This window comes from Periplaneta americana, chromosome 2 (assembly GCF_040183065.1).
Source record: "Periplaneta americana isolate PAMFEO1 chromosome 2, P.americana_PAMFEO1_priV1, whole genome shotgun sequence".
Taxonomy (NCBI): domain Eukaryota; kingdom Metazoa; phylum Arthropoda; class Insecta; order Blattodea; family Blattidae; genus Periplaneta; species Periplaneta americana.
Window position 1 is genome coordinate 21,777,551 of NC_091118.1, and position 20,105 is coordinate 21,797,655.

Here is a 20,105-nt window from a genome sequence, read left to right on the forward strand (position 1 = left end):
ATAAAACCAGAGTTGAAAGATATTTTACGTGCTTATAAATTAATTAAATTACTCACCATATGAATGATTAGTTGCCTGCTACCTTCGAGAGTTTGCGAGATGACTTGGCGGATTTACGAGCTTGTAATTCTCTTCGGATTTCCTTTGTCCTGAAGAAGAATCGGCACTTTAAGTAGTGGTAAACCAATTTAGGAATAATATCCATGATGTGTTCTCTGCAACAACCTGCTCCCGAAGACTGGGTCGTAAGAGCGTCAATAGTATCAAGACAGTCGTAGAAGATATCACCCCACATTGCACTCGCTGAACTAATCTTTTCTTTAATTTTCATTTCTGTTTGAAGAAGTACGTCGTACACAGCTTGGGAGGGATGGGTTAAAAAACTGACGTTCCTACCGGATCCGTAGTCCTTGATTTGGGTGAGAGCGTGGTGGGAATATAATGGTGAAGCAGTGCGCAGCCTCGCCCGTTCTCCTACTACGTGATGACGTCACGCGGGAAGCATTGCAGAGTCTCTCGCAGCTTGCTAGCTTAGCTCAGCTCAGCTCCGTAAGGTTTTGGAAGTGGGGTAGGTTAATTGATTATGAATACCAAGAAGCTGTATTAACTAATCCCTTCCCTACTAACGTCTTGTGATGCGCTCCCAAAGCATAGCCGTCTAGACATGACGTCTTTGTGACCCTGCGACTTTTATTGACAGTTTTCATTCAAGCTGTCAAATGCAGTTTTTTTCAAGCTGTCTATTTAGAGGGTTGTTATATGTTGTAAAACGATCTTTCGTGAAGAAGAGGAGTTATTTTCCTATAAATATACGCGAAAGGTTTTCCAGAATTCTAACTGTTTGAATAAAAGTGCATTGAAGTTCTGTCCTGCATTCCAAGTGGAATGAACAAAGTTTAAGAAAGGGAATCAGAATCGAGGTCTTGTAAGAGTTATTGGCAGTAAAGTGACATGACAGAAAAGGTCTGTCTACGAAGCACAACATTCACATGGTGAGCATAAAGGAAAAAAGGGTAACAATGAAGGGGAATAAACAGTGGTGAAACTGAAGGGCGTAATAGAGTACAATAACGTTATGTTGTGGGTTGACTGTCAGGTCAGCGTCAGAATGAAGTCTTATATCCCTTCTCCATTCTGGGAAAATACGTAAAAAAACTACAGAAACGTTTCTTCAATATAATGTTTATGGTACTTTTCAGCTTTTCAATGTGTACGTAATTGCATGTAAGACCGTGAAGGGAAGCAAACCCAGGAAGGAAAGGATCTATACAAATCTTCAACTTGACCTGGAAGCACGCATTTTTAGAGGGTTACGACGACAATAGTACAAGCAAACTGTTGGGCTTATTCCTCCCCTCCCGACATATACCTACCACCCACAGAAAAAGAAGCCAGCGAGAACCTGCAAAGTTTGTAAATCTCACAAGAAATGTTTTGTACTGGAGTCTTTCGAAACTTAACATACTGTTCAAACTGTTACCTAATTATGAGTATAATATCACAATTTGTAGTAAAAGACCCATGTTTATTGCAAACGACTTCCACCTGCCTTTAAATGCCACTTACCGCACACCACCAATTCACTGTCTGCGCGTGGAGATTTAAATAGAGATTCCAGGCAAGAAGCCCGTCCTTTTAAATCTTACTGCATGAACTTAAGTATAGCAACAAGCAAACTTTAGAAAAGAGTCAATAATGAACATTTGTTAAAGGCAGTTGTCGAATTAATTACGTTCATTCTGGTGTACTGCTTTCGTTAGAAGATATCTTAAGTTCATGGACTCAAATCGGTTTGATCCATTCAGGGTGATGGGCAGAATACGTTCTGAATCAGACCTTCGATTTCAGGCTGCCTTTAAAGAGGCTGAAAATGTGAATTGCAACAAATGTCAAGTGTAGCATGATGAAGTGTCCCTAAAATAAGGCAAATTCGAAAGAAAAAAAACGCATTTTCGATAAAATGTGGACTTAACACGTTTTGATTCCGAGCTCCTCAAATACGTTCAATAAAGTTTCATCGTCAACATTTTTACATTACTTAAAAAAAAACACATCAGTTTTTCATTCCAGTGATTCTGCATATTTATTTTAGTAAAATGCTCCTGCACACAATTTTAATATCTGAATATTTTTTACACAAATTAAGTCCACAATTTCCACATCTGACATTAATTTTCGTAATGTTAGTTCTTGTTAGCAGCTAGTACTTGAAATAGACCTTGATTCACCCTCACTAACCACTTCTGTATTATCTTCCTCACTACCACTTTCTTTCTTCAACTCCGCCGGTAAATCAATTTCCAATGGCACTATAATATCACTTTTACCCAAAACATTAAGGCTGCTATTATCCACAAAACAACTCATGTCTATGTTCTGTATCCCTGAATACAACTAGATTTGAATAAACACCAATAAAGAAAGAACAAATTTACCAACTCAAGTTTCTACACTGCAAGTAAATGGTAAAGTGGAGAATTGAAACAGTAAACGACTTTAACGGCATTACAAACAGTTGCAACAATGGACAAAAATCACAGAATTCAAACTAGAGAATGTTTAAAAGTGTAGGTCATATGAAATGCCAAGGGTGGATAAAATCTGTCCACTAACAAATACTTCAAATTATTAGTCTGCTATATTTTAAATCTGAAACAGAACACATGTGTGCATACTTTATCATGTTAGAGACAAATAGAGTAAAGGTGAAAGCTGCCAGATTTCATTAATTCAAAAAAAAATTAGAAAATAAAAAGGGTGGGCAATTTTTTCCCAACCGTGATAATGCTAGGGTTAAGCGAGAAAATAATTATTTTATGCCCATTGATTGACGCCTTTTTTGCTCCTCTATTGACATTCGAGACAATTGAATCCTTCCGTTTACTGAAGCCTTTTCTGTCTGGAAGTTGTTAAAAGATAACACAGCTTTAACATTTTATGAGACATGTAATTAAGTCCTTTTAGCTTAGAAAGTTTTGAAGAACTATGAGAAAATTATTCCCTTCTGCGGAGCGACTCATATGTGAAACATTTTAACAATATGATACACAGGAACGTACTAGTTAATACTTATTATAATGCTGTAATTACTCACGTTTCGTTATTTAGGTCTAATGCACTATCCTCTGATACATGTTCGTCTGAATTGGTTTTGGAAGTGGCCTGAAGAGGACATGAACTATTAGCAATGATGTCATGAATTTCTTTTCTCCTTCTCCGTTTTTCACATCTGTCCAATCTCAGATTATCTGTTGATTTTCGTTTCAAGAAAGACTGCGCCAGAGCTTTTGTGGGTACAGCGTCTACTTTCAGATTACGACTGCTTTTTGGTTCATAATTTAGGAGTTTCTCCTTTAAAGGTACTTCGTAACTTGACTCCTCAAAATGAAGTCAACATATTCGAGCTGAAACAACATTAAATCTTAAGATTTTTACGCCCTTTTCTTTTCGCTCAAAGCAATCTATGGAATAAGTCAAACAATAAGTTTAACATGAAAATATATTTTGCAAATGAGTTGCGAAGCAAATAAAATTTAGTAACATGCGAGAAAACTCATCGTGCTGTAAATTGACTTCATCCTCCCTTCTACAAGCATGCAACCATTGTATTGCCAAGTCTTCATTCTTCGGAAACCTATAATATTTTACGTCAGTTCCTTTTGTTTTTCGATTGTAAATAAAAAAAACCAGATACTGCACATCCAGGCATACCAATAGCATGTGTCACATTAATAGCATTACTGATACAAGAATAACATTCAATATAATATAATATTATATATATATATATATATATATATATATATAAAGAATTAACACAGTGCACGTGCACACAACAGCTGTTTGTTTTGTTCCTCGAGCACTGCGGTGCGAATTAGCGCGCCGCTGCTGCTTCCCAAGTGACGACATGCGCAGTAGAAAACGAGTTTGAGTCAACCGTCTGCTACACCATTATATTCCCACCACGGGTGAGAGCTGCACAATGTTTAGACACATTACTTTTCTGTCGAAGGGAATGGACACAGAGGGTACACGCAATAAACTTAGAGGAATGATTTACGACATAACCTGCCACATGATGCACTAAAAATCTGTCAATCAACACGGCAGGAGTGGTATTTACCAACTCGGGCACAGAACTTTCCCAGCCTTGACCATGCATTTCTTCACAAAGAACAATTTTTTCTTTTATACAAGTTTCTACAGACTTCTTAACTGCCTTGTTACGTAATAATGTCTTTTGTCACTATTTCTACCGTATCCCGATCTACAATCCGGAGCAAAACAGTACGGCATTTTTGCAATTATTTTGTAAACCACCACACAATATTCTTTTGTCACTGGTTACTTCAAAGCACAACAAATTGAAGACTTCTACACCAACCCAAACAACAATGCATACTAACAACTCCTAACAACTTTCACCATTAAACGCGCGAGAAATTGTATTTTCGAGGTGTCTGACCTCAGACAAACGACGGACTTTATCGATCGAAGCTCCACTAGTTCTCAGGTCCGCCACCGACAATGAGAGAACATAGGAGTGCGTACACTATTCCTTCTATTCGTCCTGATTTAATAAATCTTTTCACAGAGGAATACGCAGATTTAGTAACAGGTCTGTAAGTAGCAGTGCTGCCCTTCTTTGCTAAAGCATCCGCATTCTCGTTTCCCAGGATTCCACAATGGGATGGTATCCATTGGAATACAATTCTTTTATTGAGTGTTATTAGTTGAGAGAGCATTTTATTTATTTCTGCTATTTGAGATGAAGGTGTGTGTCTAGAGAGTATTGATAGAATAGCTTCTTTGGAGTCTGACAATATAACTGCATTTTTAAATTTATTGATGTTAATACCACTGTTAGAATTTTGATAAATTTCATTCCAACTCGAACTGCTAATGTTATTAATGTTCATGTTATAAGGGTAATAGGTGAATAGTTATCAGTTCCATCATATATTAAAATACGGTTTGGTACTGTTGTTAATAAAACATGAACTACCACTCCAAGATGTGAGCAGCCACGAATCAGTACTGACAATTATAAAATATTACGCTAGTGGCTCAGAGTAAGCGCCCAAGAGTTCGCATGCGTATTGTCAGAGTCGAAAGCAGTTACAGTGCGACTCAGATTTATAGAGATAACTATGAACATTTTCAGATTTATTTTCAATGAAGAATACCAGACATTCTGAAAGTTATTTGCTTCCATAATAATCCAACATACTCCCTCTGAATGTTTTTTATGCCAAATACTTTTCCTTGAACCTATCCATCTTCAGTTTTTTTAGTTTCAACGCGAAAACGCAAGTAACAATGTCAGGACGATCAGTCGGTTTTTCATGTGAGGGTAAAGCAGTAGCTATTTCAGATCATTGCGGATTGTAGGTGAAAGTTAAAAAAAATGTCAGGTTTGCTAAGGTTTCGAACAATATCATTTTCGTATAGCTGCTACATGCAGAGCTTGAAATGTAGAGGGTACAATCATTTTATCCTGCTAAGAGATCTTGCTGAAATGATCGGGAGACTATAAAATTTTGTAGGCCTCTTATCTTATCAGTAAGTATTACCATTTGGTCTTTCCTTAGGAACTGTAATTTTTGCGCTCTCTCGAGCCAATACTGAAGAGAATGACGCATATAAATATCTACACCACAACGTCATTAAATATATGAAAAAGACTCAACTCCACTCGATTAATAACTATAAAAATATTTGATGTTTAATAACAATATTATTATCTTACGCAAGTTTTGTAGTTATATAATAATCGCAACTCAGTAAATTATAGAAATGAAGATCTAATTTAACATATTCTCTACATCTACTCATATAACCCCAAAACGTTTCACTTTCATGTCATCATTATAGCATTAATATGTATAATTAATGAAAAATAGTCACAGCATGGCATTAACTATAATAATATTTCATTTCTAATGGTAATAATGTCATCAAACCACCTCAAATTTCGTATATTTTAATATCCAATACACTGCTGTACCCAGAAAATTGGCAACAGTGGCAACTCGCCACATAATTGAAATTCGTATCAAAGACAATTCGCCACATAATTTAAATTCGTATGAAAGAAAATTAGCCACACATTAAAATTCAAGGCAACAATTTATACTATATTTCTATGGTAACACAAGTCAAATCTAGAAGCTGTAAACTACATAGGAACTATGGGGGAAGAAATTCGCTTCACGAAATCAGAAAGAGGCTCTGACAAATTAATATATCTTGGCTACATGTACACGAGACTTAGAGAAAATAAGAATGGCGTTGTTTGGCGCTGTGACATGCGTGGTGGGTGTAATACAACAGTCACGTTATCAGAAGATGGAAGCAGTGTCGTCAAAGAACCGTCTGAACATAAGAATCATTCTGCAGATTGTGGAAGGATTAAGGCAAAGGAATGTGTAGAGAACATGAAGGCAAGGGCGGGGACTTCCCGAGATCCAACGTCTGTCATTATTCAAAATGAGTTACAGCGTATTGCAAGCGAAGCCAATGTGAATCTACCGAAGAAACCATCTATTAAAAAAACTGTGCGCCGTGCCAGGAAGCTGCACCTACCACCTGAACCAAGGAATATTGACGAACTGAACGCTATAGCCGACCACAGGCTACTATATACAGTCGCAAAGCTTGAGGTGTTTTTTTTTTTTTGCAAATCTCGTGATAAAGCGCTCCAAGCGGTTAGCAACTAGAAACAATAGACTGTCCATGGTCGACTTTGGACTGTGTCGTATTTCTATCGAGTGCTAGCTCGTTGCGTATTTCACATTGATGCTTGTGAAATGTTCGTTATTGGTTATAATGAAAATGTTAATGGCTAAAATATAATAATTGGAATAATAATATGGGACAAGGAGGAGACTTTGTAATGCTATAAATTGTAGCAACAATAAGAGAAAGAGGCCAGAGTTATCCTTTTTCCGATTTCGAAAGATTCAGAAAGGTTCCTGGGTTTTCACAAGAATGCCGTGCAGAAACAAAACTGTTAATTTGAAGTTCTTTGTGAATGTTAGAATACATTATATCCTTAAATTTCACAATGAAATGTTTCAGTCTAACCGAAAGGACATTAGATACCGGTTAAAGTTCTGTCACTTAGGCTGCTAAATTTTCAGAGAAATAAAGGTTAGGTCTACTTTTTTTTTCAGGGGATATATTTTTAATTGTAGCTATTAATTTTGTTATTATTTTTATGTGTTATTTTACTAAAGACGTAGAAAAATTAAGTTTGTTTTAATGAAATTTATTGATCACGTTTTATTTTCAATTCTGGTGGGATTATTATTGCTTAGGCCTACTTTTTTCTTCAAAGGATATGTTTTTAATTATAGCTGTTAATTTTGTTGTTATTTTTATTTGTTGCTTTACTAGAGACGTAGAAAAAGTCTGTTACAATAAAATTTATTGATCACGTTTTATTTCCAATTCTGGTGTGATTATTATTGCTTAACCTCATCCCACTTTGTTAACTACGTAAACCTACACTACAAGTACCGGTACACGTAAGTTACTCCATTAATTCATATTTCCATTATTATTGTTGTAAAGAGAAATGCAAATTAATATTTATTGGTTTCATAGTTAATTATCACTATAATCTTGAATGAGTGAAGCTATTATAGTAAATTTCAGTTCGTTTTGCACAAACAAAAATTATATTAACTTATTTCTTGCAGGTATCTTCGAGTTTATGGTGGAATTTAATATACTTCATTAAAATAATAAATTAACTTTATGCATTTAATATTTCAATAATGGAAGGAAGGTGTTAATTTTTCCAAAAGAACACAACGAAAGTATAACATATTTTGTCGGCTGCTAGGAGAGAGATCTGCGATGATGAGGCGATAGTAGCGATCCTAGTGGTGGGCAACTACCCATGTTTGCATTTTTACTACATATTGAGCTTCGCGACTGTATATAGTAGACTGTGCTAAGACCGTACAAGGAGAAAGGTGATTGTTGTATTTTTAACCGGAGGACAACGTGAAAATTATCATATTTGCCACTAATTCACATTTAAACAAATTTTTACGGTCCCATTTTTGGATAATAGACGGTATGGCAAATTGTTTATCTGTGGCAAATTGTTTATCTGTGGCAAATTGACTATCTGTGGCGAATTGTTCCTATTACCAATTTTCTGTGGCCAATTGTCCGGAACCGAGGTTAAATTTGATGTTGTTTAGTCAACTGTCCGAAGACAGATTTGAACTCATGCACTAGCAGTCAAAAGTTTTCGATCAGCTATGAAAACAACTATATACTTTATTTCAATGTACAAACACATCGGAAAAACTATATAGACCAACAAAATAAATATTTTCTCTCTCTAGCATTATGATATGCTAGAATATTCAAAACGAAATCCCTGTTTTAACCACAAATCCACAGTTGTGATAGGTGATCGAAAACTTTTGACCGGTAGTGTAAGTGACATCAATAAGGCATCACTTATGAGGAAACGAAGCTAGGAGATAATGGGGTAGGGTGGTCAGTTCCTTTCCCCCTCCATCGCATACAGCGCTGACTAGTAATATGTTACATGAATCATAAGGTAAAGTTTAATAAGACTAAATAGGCCTACTTACTGCAGACTGGTATGAAACATAAGCACAGTCTAGTATATACAGTCACGAAGCTTGAGTTGTGAAGGTGCTAGGAACAAGAGACTGCAGGTACTATTTCGCATTGTCTGTCATGAGGCGATAATAGCAATCCTAGTGGTTAGCAACTATCTATGGATGCATATTTACCACGTATGGAGCTTCGTGACTATGTATACTAGACTGTAATACAAGCATCATTATGAATGTACCTATACTTCGTTCCATAATGTCTGACAGGAGACGTAAACATTGCCGGCAGCGGAGGAGAGAAGTGTAATTGCTATTCAACCAATGGCAGAGGTCTCAAAACACGCTTGTCTTGAAGTTATCTGTCTGTCTATCTATCTATCTATCTGTCTGTCTGTCTGTCTGTCTGCCTGCCTGCCTGCCTGCCTGCCTGCCTGCCTGCCTGCCTGCCTGCCTGCCTGCCTGCCTGTCTGTCTGTCTATCTGTCTATCTGTCTATCTATCTATCTATCTATCTATCTATCTATCTATCTATCTATCTATCTATCTATCTATCTATCTATCTATCTATCTATCTATCTATCTATCTATCTATCTATCTATCTACCTACCTGCCTGCCTACCTATCTATCTACCTACATATCTATCTACCTATCTACGTATGTAAGTATTTATTTATTTATTTATTTATTTATTTATTTATTTATTTATTTATTTATTGAATTTCGAAGTTTATAGAACCCTATTTTACCCGAAGGTATATTAGGGCTTTAATTAAATCATACATATTATAGTCCTGTACAAATAGTTACATAAAATATATACATAATTATGACATAAAATTCACAGTTGTCTTGAAGTTTGCCTGATAGAACACTTCAAACCGCCCAACTTCAAGTCAATCGGGGAATGAGACCTCTGCCATTGGTTGAATAGTAATTATACTTTTCTCCTCCTCTGTCGGCAATAATTTGCATCTCCTGTCCGACATTATGGAACGAAGTATAGATGAAAAGCAGAAAATTCCAGCTTGCAATAAATGTCTCGTTTGTTTGTTTGTAAATCTGGCCACCCTAACATAAAGTGGCTATTGTTATTGTCACATGAAGTTGAGATTTTTGTTATTTTGTTAGCTGAAATTATTTTAAATATCATAAATACAGTTTGAGTTTATTTATTTTAATCGTTACGTAGCAAGATTTACATCAAATTACGTCTCTGTGTTATATCAACCTCTGTTCCGTGCGAAACAGTATTTTTCAGGACATGTGATAACCAGAAAGGTATAAAAGTCTTACTGAAAAATGGGTGTAGCTTTGAACGCAATTGCGTAAATGTGCTCAATCCCCTTCCATACTGAATTGAATGAATAAATTGTTGTGCAATTTTGTTGGTTTTCGCAAATTTCTTTACAGCAGTTACAGTAGAAAATTTCGCAATAAGCACTCGACTACAGGTTCTACCAGAAGTTTACGGTTCGAAAGAGATGTTTTTCACTCCTCTCCTTATACTTATGTGAAATCCATTGATGTTTATAAAGGGACCAAATGCCCGTGAAGAATGAAGTTTCTTACTGCAAATCCAATCTCTCTAGCTTTCAAAATGTGGGTTATATAACAATTTTTCTGTTATGAATACTTACTGAAAAATTAAATTTTTTGTAGCGAAAAAATTAACTACTCCATAATGGATGTATTTAGATCAGCCGTGGCGAAAATGTGACTCGCGAGCACATTGTGGCTCGCAATGATAGCTATGCATTTATCTTGCTTCCTACCTCCACCAATCCTCACCCTCTCACTCACTGGAGTCAAACTCCGTTCCATTTGTATTTGTCTCTGACCTGCGAGTGGCATTCGTCGCAATGTCTCTCTCGAAACCATACACCTCTACAAAAACGAAAGTTTCAAGTAGGATGGGAGGACGATTTGTTTTTCTGCCATTATAATGAGAATATTAAATGTATGATTTGTTCACTACGACGAAAACAGTTGTATAACATAAAACGGCATTACACTACATGTTACTCACGAAACATTAAAAGGTTTATTATTATTATTATTATTATTATTATTATTATTATTATTATTACTATTATTATTATTATTATTATTATTACCTCTGTACGTCGATCCTTTTTCAGCAGATGTACGAATAATGTGGTTACATCTTCAATTTAAACTCACAGGTTTACAATGTGACGTTAAATGAAAGGTAGATGTAAGGACTTGACAAATGTTGAACTTTTCAAATCTTTGCCAAAAAATAAATACCCGAAGCTTCGTTCTTTCGCTTGCTCTGTTGAAGCCATGTTCGCTACAACTTACGTTTGTGAAAAATTATTTTCAACAATGAAAATAGTAAAAAGCAAATTTAGATCACGACTGACAAACAAATACCTTCGTGATCAACTACGACTGGCAGTAAGTGACATAATTCCTGATTTTGAAACTGTCGCAGAGACATTCTGAAGACAGTTAATTTCAGGTTGTGATAATGTGTCCTATGTTTTCTTATTCATTTCTTTCTTCGTTACACGTACTAAACATTAGTTTGTAACCTTCTACTGTATAAAATTATATTTAAGTGCTTGACGTAAGGAAAATGAAAATCCGTTAATAAATCAGATAGTTGCTTCACTTCCCCTTCGGGTGTCCGCCTCCCTCCATAGGTGCTATGCACGTTGCAGTTACACAGTGGCTCGGTGCACGATCACATTTTCGCCACGGCTGATTTAGATCAATGGATTTTGGGATAGAATTTATATTATCTCAAGTCATTCTTCCACATCCCAATAATCTGCCACTTCACGTCCACATTCCTGGATTTCGACCCATTTTCATTTTTTTTTTTTCAAGGAACAAATCTAACCTTTCCACACTTGTAGCAAACTCCACAACTGTTTACTAAAATGGAGGGAATAAGCTGGTTGACCAGTATTAAGAACTCCCAATGTTATTATGTAAGTGGCAGTGGCGATCCAGGGTCAATTTGTTGCGAATTTCAAATTCAAGAGAGTTTTAGAAAATGACAATTTTTTCTAAAGATTAAAAATCTGGATTTTTAATGAGTGAACGAGATGCCACAATTTGTTATTGATATTATCTCAAGTCATTCTTCCACATCCCAATAATTTTCCACTTCACGTCCACATTCCTGGATTTCGACTCATTTTCATTTTTTCCAAGGAAGAAATCTAACCTTTCCACACTTGTAGCAAACTCCACAACTGTTTACTAAAATGGAGGGAATAAGCTGATTGACCAACATTAACAATTGCCAATGTCACGATGTAAGTGGCAGTGGCGGCCCCGGGTCAATTTGCTGCGAATGTCAAACTGAAGAGAGTTTTAGAAAATGACAAATTTTTCTAAAGAATAAAATATCTGGATTTTTAATGAATAGAGAGCGGAATTTTAGGCCCTAAAAAGTGGAATTTTAGGCGCCTAAAATATGCTCTTAAACTCTTTTATTTAGGCTCTATAAAAAAAAAATAGGCTTTTTTTGTTATAGAATGTCACTAATATAAGAGTGTTTTTCATTCACCAATCACATTTCCATAGTTTGCTTCACAGTAGATGATCAGCACTATTGTTGCTATTGTGTCGCTCACTGCTGTATTTACAAACGGTGAGAAAGAAGGAAGGGGTTGTTATTTGTCTTGGAGTGTAAGAGAATGCTTATTCGAGTACAACCCAGCGAGTTTGAGTTAAATTGCTGAACAGACAGAGGAAGATATAATAATAATAATAATAATAATAATAATAATAATAATAATAATAATAATAATAATTTACTTTATTTATTTAGAATATTAATATGCGAAACAACAGCACAAGGCCAATTACAGTTTAGCACAGGTACAAAACGAAACAAAACAACAAATGATGATGAGAATGAATGATAGAAAATGGCAATAGATGAAAATACAATCTATATAATAGTCTACATTACTCAATTGACCAAAATGTAACAAAATAAATAGCACAAATAATATTATTAAAATTAGTTCAGTGAGATAATTAAAATAATGGCAATTAAATAAAATGTATTACAAATGAATTAATGAAATCATGTAAATGAAGACAGGAATCATATAATTAATAAGGAATCATATAATAATAATAATAATAATAATAATAATAATAGTATTAATAATAATAACAATAATAATAACAATAATAATAATAATAGTATTAATAATAATAATAACAATAATAATAATAGTATTAATAATAATAGTATTAATAATAATAAGAATAATAATAATATTAATAACAATAACAATAATAATAGTAGTATTAATAATAATAACAATAATAATAGTATTAATAATAATAACAATAATAATAAGAGTATTAATAATAATAATTATAATAATAATAATAATAGTAGCATTAATAATATTAACAATAATAATAATAATGATAACAGTAATAATAGTATTAATAATAATAATAATTATAATTATAATAATAATAGTATTAATAATAACAATAATAATAGTATTAATAATAACAATAATAATAATAGTAGTTATTTATTTATTTATTTATTTATTTATTTATTTATTTATTTATTTATTTATTTAGAATATTAACGTGCAAAAACAACAGCACAAGGCCAATTACAGTTTTGCACGATACAAAACAGAACAAAACAACAAATGATGATGAGAATGAATGATAGAAAATGGCAATGAGATGAAATGCAAACAATATAATGGTCTACATCAATCATTGATCAAATAATAATTATAAAATTAGTACAATGAGAATTGAAATAATGGAATGGTATACATGAATCAATAGACCAAATGCAAGAAATAAAATGGACAAATAATTATTAAAATTAGATCAGTGAGTTAAAAACTCAAAGATATACTACACATTAAATGGATCCAAGTTGAATCCATGCAAATTAGCATATTTAATGCATCTGCAGACCGGAGAGAGAGATATAGGATTCTTATTATAAAACAATTTATGAAATCTTAAACCATTAGCAGGAATACGAAGACTGATATTGCTTATGAAAGATTCACAATCAATATCACCCTTAATGACTTTACAAAAAAATAAATAATCAAGATCCTGACGTCTGGTGAACAAACTACCGCAATTGAAATAATTGCATTTAATCTCATAGTTATAATCGGAATTTGATAAAAATCTATAAGAACACAAGGAAATTAATAATAACAATAATAATAATAGTATTAATAATAACAATAATAATAATAACAATAATAATAACAATAATAATAATAGTATTAATAATAATAATAATAATAATAATAATAATAATAATAGAGGAAAGTGCCCTAAACCGGACTCCTCCCCCTAAAGCGGACCCCCGGTCTCCTGGCTCTGCATTCTCCTGAACTCTAGCAGAACTAAGTGTAAATAGTAGTTTAGGCTTCTACCACTCTGTAGCGGAGCACACACGTCGCCCGCTTCACTTGTTGCTTATCAGTCCGCAATTACGTGTTTTGACAGTGGAAAAAGTTTTTACACTGTGCCACATTTTTCGTTTTGTCTCCTAGATATTGGCAGGTAAGCCATTCGACCTATATATATTCTTAAATGGTAAGGTTTAAGGTTACTGCTTGTCATTAAACCGTTTAATTTAGATGTTTGGTTAAAAATCTATTGAGTTAACAAAATGTTGGCTATAGTGGCGTAAACCGAACCCTCTTCAGTTGCCTAAACCGGACCCCTTATTTTTTCATGTTTAAAGTCTACCTGTATTTGTACACACTCCTATTCTATTGGAATTCTGTTCCAAATTTCAAGAGGATAATGGGGAAGGAAGGAACAATCTTTGCAGAGTACCATTCAGGGTGGATCCGAATGAACTTCTTCACTCAGTGGTTTCGACACTTCATCGAGTTTCCCAGTCCTACAAAGGAAAAACCTGTGCTGTTGCTCTTGAATGACCACTTTAGCCACACACAGAATATTGATCTGATCAACTTGGCAAAAACAAATCATGTTACCATTGTCGCTGCCACCTCACTCTTCACACAAACTACAACCTGTGGACAAAACTTTCATGGCAAATTTTCGGAGGATTCTGAAGGGGAACGTTGGGTCATGTGCACTATGTACTGGAACTGAAAAGGACATGAACATCTGCGATTTTTGCCGCTAAACGATTTAACTCTGTTGTACGTTTTATGTATCTTTTTTGAAAACATCCTCTATCTTTTTTTTAAATTAAAGCCTGCAATTGTAATATTATACTTATACTTTGTAACTAGATTATGCTTTCTCTCATTTAATACCTTTTTCCAATTTTTTTAGTTTTATTTTGATTATTTTTACAAGGGGTCCGGTTTCGGCAACTATTTTTCAAATCGCCAAAGTGTAAGGTTATTGAAAATAATTTTTTTCATATTAATTTTTAATTATATTTTCTAAAAGCAAAATGTAAATGGTGCATAACATTACCAAGTAAATATTACATGTTTTTAAAACATAATTCTTTACCATTTTATATATTTTTTAAATCAAAAACAAAATGGGGGTCCGGTTTTGGGCACTTTCCTCTAATAATAATAATAATAATAATAATAATAATAATAATAATAATAATAATAATAATACTACGTCACCCAGGCCGATTGAAAGTTGGAATTTTAGGATTGAAGTATTGTAAAAATGAGAAGGGGTGGACCGGAGGTACTTCTCTAGTGTTTTGTTCACTGCTAGGAAGGAGTTGTTACCCGTCTTGGAACTTGGAATGTGAACGATACAGGATGTTAAGAAAAGCAGTAAACAGTTACGAAAAATGATGAAAAAACTTAAAAATAGGCACTAACGTCGAAATAGGCATTTTAGGCACTATAAAACCTCTTTATTTATACCTATATTTCAGGTAAAATGTAAATATAGTAAATTTATTCCAACTCAACAATGTAATTTATTATCTCAACAATAGGATTTGCTCTCCACACAGTAACACAGTATTTTCGTTAGTGCACTCCACAGACGACAATGACAATTTACTTGGACTATTACGAACAACAATGAACTGTTAATCTTAACTAATATTCACAAAGAACTATTTACAATACAGAACTGTCAGTTCTCAGTTCACAGCTCGTTTGTCTTGGCTAGTTCTTCTAGCTCAGTCACTCGCGTTCACAGAATCTCGAACCCCAGACCTTCAGAGACGATCCGCTGCACTCGAACTCAGGTCCCTCCAACTGCGGTCCACTGCACTCGAACTCAGGCCTTCGGATGCTGATACAATTGAGGACGCAAACTCAAGTCGAACTCCGGTACACAAGACTGGCTGGCTTGCTCTGTTCACTGATTGTAACAACGCTGGCTTACTGACTGGCTGAATAAACAGCTCAAGTTCACTCGCGTTTCTTCTTTTATAACTAAACCATAGTTACGAGAAATTTCTACGGGTGTCCAGAGATAGCTCTCTCGAATTCTCTGGTTATCTCCACTTTGACGGACTTCTGGACGATTCGGGATGGTCCGTCCCCCCTTCACTCCGCACGTAGCAGTTTACTTCCATCTTCACTCGGCAGGTAGCAGATGCGCGCGCAACCTCCCCTCGCCGCGTTGCCGTAATACACCCCCTCTGCCCTCTCAGCATGCAGATGCTCCCTGTACCAACGTTTCGTCTGCCGCGCGCCCTGTCGGACACGTGTCCGAACCCCGGTGTAGCTGTGACAAAATTAAATCTCAAGCCTCTATGTATTAAGGAAAAAAAATAGGTTTTTGCCTAAATTCCGCTCTCTATTAATGGGTGAACGAGGTGTCACAATTTGTTTGAACAAAAAGTAATCATTGCACAAGAAGCCTTTCAGATTTTTCTAACTCCATCCCAAAATTAATTGATCCAAATACATTCATTCTGGAGTAATTAATTTTTTCCTACAAAAAATATAATTTTTCAGTAAGTTTTCATTACAGAAAAATTGTTAGGCTATATAATCTGCAGTTTTAAAGATAGATTGGGTTTGCAGTAGAAAACTTCATTTTTCACAGGAATCTGGTCCCTTTATAAACATCATGGGATTTCACATAAGGATAAGGACAGAAGTGCAATATCTCTTTCGAAGGGCTGTCCTTAAACTTCCGGTAGAACCTGTAGTGACGACAAAGCAAACCGAAACAGTCTCCGCACATGTCTTTCGTAAATAACTTCAATCATTTAATTAAGCATGTGATTATCAACAGTAATCTCATTAGACGTTTTGATTTATCTAGAGAAAATCAAAACTCGAGTGGGATTTAATTGACTATTACACGATTAGAAGAAAGTATATAAAGATTAGAAGTAACGAAGTACTCCAATACAATAAAATATTAATTGACTTACGAAAATACAACTGTCTTCAAATGTATTATTGTACCATCTCAACATTACAAATATTACGCTAGATGCATGCTAGATGGCAGAAGTGAGCAATACCTTCTCGTAGAGAATTTCTCGATCTATTATATACGATGGCAAAGTTACTAGTCAAGAAGGCTTTGTTGATTGAGTTTCATTTTTATTAAAATGCAACATTCCACTTCAATTATCGAATCCCAGTAATCAACGTCACTTGACAGATGATTTTCAATAAATCTTAATATTAAACAATCTCTGATACGTGATTATCCATAATATCATATAGCAGAAGCTATAACATAACCTAACTAATATACACAAGTGTTAGAAAAGTTTTAATTAACGACGATGACATAAAAAATAAACATGAATAATTTTAAAAGGAATAATTATTGAATGTACAATTTTCAAATTTGAATGTGGTTGGTGGTTCAATTGATGTTATATTGGACGTGTGCGTAATAGAAGTGGAACTCGTTGATTTAGGCCTACATGGTGTATTCAACTTATTCAGAATTCCCGAATGAATAATTTTAAAAGGAATAATTATTGAATGTACAATTTTTAAATTTGAATGTGGTTGGTGGTTCAATTGATGTTATATTGGACATGTGCGTAATAGAAGTGGAACTCGTTGATTTAGGCCTACATGGTGTATTCAACTTATTCAGGATTTCCGAATGGTGCTCTTCATTTATTTGTAAATCGGATTTCAGAAGATGCATAGGTATGAGCAGAGATTTTTATTAATTCTTGTTCTTGAATGCCAATGCGAGTCATATTTGAAACTGCTGTGCATCGACTGGAGCGGTTTGTAATTATATATATAGGCCTATATATATTTTTTTTTTGACGTCCAGATCAGCGCAGTTTCAAATGTTGGCAAACAAAGAAACAAATGCTAGGGACGCGATAAAATTAAACAAATGCTAGGGACGCGATAAAATTGTGCAATAAGCAGCCATGATTGGTTGAAATACGTCCTTTCGTACCGTTTTATTGGTCAAAAGTAGTATGACGTAGTAAGATTGTAAATAGTCACTGTAAAAACTGACTTGTATACAAATACAACTATCACGTGATAATTTATGGCACGCAATTCTTATCGACGAGCGTGAGCTGTTGTAAATTCATTAATTCAATACCGGTAATTTACTAATTATAATGTTATTGCATTCCGCTAACGAGTCACTGACGTTTTTGTGACTAACTAGTTGTTAAATAACTAATTAGTTCGTTAACACTCGAATGAAGGAGTCGGTCAAAAGAATCACTTCGGTCATGAATAACCAAACACTAAAATCAATTAAGTGCAAACACATAATCTAAAAATAGTACATTATGCAACGAGCATATAATGGTAGTAATTAAGACGCGAGTATCTTTATGAAACGAGCGCAAGCGAGTTTCATAATTTTCATACGAGCGTCTTAATTACCATTGTAGGCAAGTTTCATACAACTTTTTATGCTCGACCATATTTCTAACTTGAAATTATTCATAAGTATTCATATTATTCTTATCTGACTGGGAGCGGAAGTGACATTGTGCAATCTCGTAAATTATGAGATGTGCGCAGACGCGAAAGTATTGATTTTTTTCCGAGGAACAAATATCATTGACCTTGATATAATCTACAGAGTAAAATGAACATTAATCTTGATTTAACCTGGAAATTGATTTAGACATTGAAAAACGAGATGACAAATTGAATTTATTTGAACATTATTTACAATTAACGCTAATTATTATAGTAACGGAACATAACCTTCTGCGACAGTATTGGATTTCCAGTCTCCGTGACGTTTCGCTAGTTGTCTTTCGATTGCATATCCGAGAATAATCGATACTTGCGCATTCATATTGCTTTCTGATTGGTGGAAAACCTGAACTTTAATGAATAGGTGTACTTTAATGAGGTCCATTAAAGGGCTGCTACCAGGTGTATAATTGCTACATTTCGGCATGGTCGAGCATAATAGTAATATGCGTTACAAAAGCGGTATGTTGAAGTTTTCATGTTCGAGGAAAAGTTTGAAAAAGCGAAACGTAGTTGAGCTTTTTTAATTTCCGAGAATTGAAAGAAAACATACCGCTTGTGTAGCGTACATTATTTTGTGCGAAGATCGTTTATTACATACCTGAAAGAGGAATTTCTAATTAGTTTCAATGAAATCTCCATCTTTGTTTCTGTTCAATGACGGCAAATTTGCAAAACAAAAATATCTATCTTCAACAATGTTGCTTTAAAATGTTTTCTGTGTTTACTATACTCCAGCAGGCCGTGATATACGTCTGCGTCTGTCTTTTTTTTCCCCCCAGTCTATAAATGCGAACTTAAAACAAACGGTAAGGTTATGTAATGATTTAGAGTTTACTTAATTTTTGCAAATATTTAAAAACAATAATTAACAGTGCAATTTAGATGAAATTGCAGTGGTAAGTTTCCAATTTATAATTATTACTATATTGAACGTCTCTAAGGAATGACGAAAATATAGGGTATATCCTATGCTTAGAGAAAGGTGTCGCCTGGGTAATTTTCATCATCTACGCCTGCACAATAAACTTCTAGAGCATAGTGCTATGTTTTTCGATTACTATCGGATGAATGTTGATACATTTCAATAGCTATATTTTAAATGTAATTCGTCCATCAATCTCAAAATGGTCAAATTTCAGAGAAGTTGTACCACCTGAGAAACGTTTTTCAGTGATCTTAAGGTAAGTAGTACATGAATAGGCCTAATAATTTGTTAAGCCTTAAAAATTTTATTTCACTTGTTTAACGGAAAAAAAAACACACACAAGAACTAATTAATTTTTCGGCGTTCATGGCGAAATTTATGGAAACAGTTATCACATGTTGCCCTGTTCGGCCGAATGAGACCGGAAAATCCCATCTGAATTGGATCGAATCGGCATTCGGCTGTCTTCGGCTGCAAACGGCCTAATAGGACGAGTGTAATGGACGCGCGCCAATGCATTCTCTTGTTGTGGGATCATTCGGTCGTGTACGGCCAACCTAAAACTTATTTTTCCTTCGTAACTGTAGAAATGAAAGAAACATAAGTGAACTGAAATACGTCACACGCTTCTATGGCCTACAACTGGCAAAACTCCGTTGTAGGAGGTTACTAAACCT

The 20,105-nt window shown here is 34.5% G+C and overlaps 1 protein-coding gene across 2 annotated transcripts in view; it reads left to right on the forward strand.

The window, feature by feature from the left end:
* Positions 1-14,036: 14,036 nt before the first annotated feature.
* The window catches only part of LOC138715849 (very long chain fatty acid elongase AAEL008004-like), a 112,675-nt gene continuing 106,606 nt past the window's right edge, over positions 14,037-20,105 (forward strand). The window contains exon 1 of one of the 2 annotated variants that reach the window (XM_069848934.1): positions 14,037-14,157. The gene's annotated coding sequence lies outside the window, so the exon portion shown is untranslated. The remainder of the gene's footprint in view (positions 14,158-20,105) is intronic. The other variant, XM_069848937.1, reaches the window with a different exon arrangement.